This window comes from Lipotes vexillifer, unplaced genomic scaffold, assembly GCF_000442215.2.
Source record: "Lipotes vexillifer unplaced genomic scaffold, Lipotes_vexillifer_v1.1 scaffold2315, whole genome shotgun sequence".
Taxonomy (NCBI): domain Eukaryota; kingdom Metazoa; phylum Chordata; class Mammalia; order Artiodactyla; family Lipotidae; genus Lipotes; species Lipotes vexillifer.
Genome location: NW_006792404.1, coordinates 959,301 through 961,388, shown reverse-complemented (window position 1 = coordinate 961,388; position 2,088 = coordinate 959,301). Strand labels below are relative to the sequence as shown.

General features: G+C 46.2%; 1 pseudogene; it reads left to right on the top strand.

Moving 5' to 3' along the window:
* Positions 1 to 511: 511 nt before the first annotated feature.
* Positions 512 to 1,874, top strand: LOC103090790 (elongation factor 1-alpha 1 pseudogene; annotated as a pseudogene).
* The last annotated feature ends 214 nt before the right edge of the window (positions 1,875 to 2,088 follow it).

Sequence of the window (2,088 nt, the reverse complement as noted above, 5' to 3'; positions counted from 1 at the left end):
TTCCCTACAGTGTAAATAGCTTCATATGGACTATGGCATTTCATTGTGATTTCTGGTTCTTCAATGGCTGTATCTGGGGAAGGATCTCAGTGGGGACTTGGGTGTGGACAAGAATCACCTGGGAAACTTCCAAATCAGAATCACACCTCCAAACCGAACTGCATCCAGGGTTCTAACAAATGTTGTAAACAATTAGACGGCCTTTTCAACTGCTTTTTGAGGTTGAAGTTATGATTGAAGGAGACCTAGAAAGTCAGCTGTGTGTATTTATAGGTGCAGTATTTCTTCCCGATCCTTTGAGGAGCCTTTTGTGACTTTCTTGATGTGGTTTAAGGGTCATGAAACTGTTAAGTGTTAGTTCACCGAGGGCTAAGGTCCAATGTGCACACTGAAGGCAAGGCAAAGTCAAAAGGAGAAAAATGGGAATTAAAGAAATAAAAAGAGGGAAGAAGCATTGGGTTTGCTGCCAGAACAAAGATGTCATGAAAACCACTGCTAAATCTAAGCCAAGATGGGAAAGGAATAGACCCCTATCAACATGGTCATCACTGGACACCTAGATTCGGGCAAGTCTACCACTGCTAGCCATCTGACATAGAAGTATGGTGGGATTGACAGAAGAACCATCAAAAAATTTGAGAAGGAGTCTGCTGAGATGGGAAAGGGCTCCTTCATGGCCGTCTGGGTCTTGGATAAACTGTAAGCTGAAGGTGAGCTTGGTGTCACCATTGATAGCTCCCTATGGAAATTCAAAACCAGCAAGTATTTTGTGACCATCACTGATGCCCCAAGACACAGAGACTTTATCAAAAACATGATTTCAGGCACATCTCCTGCTGACTGTGCTGTCCTGATTGTTGTTCCTGGTGTTGGTGAATTTGAAGCAGGGATCTTCAAGAACGGGCAGACCGTCAGCATGCCCCTCTGGCTTCCACACTGGGTGTGAAACAACGAACTGTTGGTGTTAACAAAATGGATCCCACTGAGCTACTCTGTGGCCAGACGTGATACAAGGAAATCAGAAAGGAAGTCAGCACCTACATTAAGAAAATTGACTCAACCCCGACACAGTAGCATTTGTGCCAATTTCGGGTTGGAACGGTGACAGCATGCTGGAGCCAAGTGCTAACGTGCCTTGTTCCAGGGATGGAAAGTCACCTGTGAACATGGCAATGCCAGTGGAACCATGCTGCTTGAGGCTTGGGATCACATCCTGCCATCAACTCATCCAACTTACAAGCCCTTGCCTCTGCCCCTCCAGGACATCTGCAAAATTGGTAGTATTGGCACTGTCCCTGGCAGCCGAGTGGAGACTGGTGTTCTCACCCCTAGCATGGTGGTCATCTTTGCTCCAGGCAACTGAAGTAAAGTCTGTTGAAACGCACCATGAAGCTTTGAGTGAAGCTCTTCCTGGGGACAGCGTGAACTTCAGTGTCAAGAACGTGTCTGTCAAAGATGTTCATCATGGGCGGTGTGGCTGGTGGGATAGCAAAAATGACCCACCAGTGGAAGCAGCTGGCTTCATGGCTTGGGTGATGATCCTGAACAGTATCCAAGCCAAATCAGGGCTGGCTACACACCTGCGCTGAATTGTCACACAGCTCACATTGCTTGCAAGTTTGCTGAGCTGAGGGAGATTGATTGTTGTTCTGGGCCCAAATTCATGCCATCTGGTGATGCTGCTGAGTTGATGTGGTTCCTGACAAGCCCACCTGTGTTGATAGCTTCTCTGCCTATCTGCCTCTGGGCCCTTTTGCTGTTTGTGAGATAAGACACAATCGGTTGCCACAGGTGTCATCAGAGCGGTGGACAGGAAGGTGGCTGGAGCTGGTTCAGTCACCAAGTCTGCCGGGAAGACTCAGAAGACTAAATGAATATTATCCCTAATACCTGCCAGCCTGCTCTTAATCGTGGTAGAACAGTCTCAGAATGGGTGGTCTGAATTGGCCATTTAAGTTTAATAGTAAAAGACTAGTTAGTGATAATAATGCATGGTAAAACCTTCAGGAGGAAAGGAGAATGTTTTGTGAACCGTTTTTTTTGTGTGTGTAAGGTATTCGTTTTAAAAAAAACAGTACTTTTTCATGG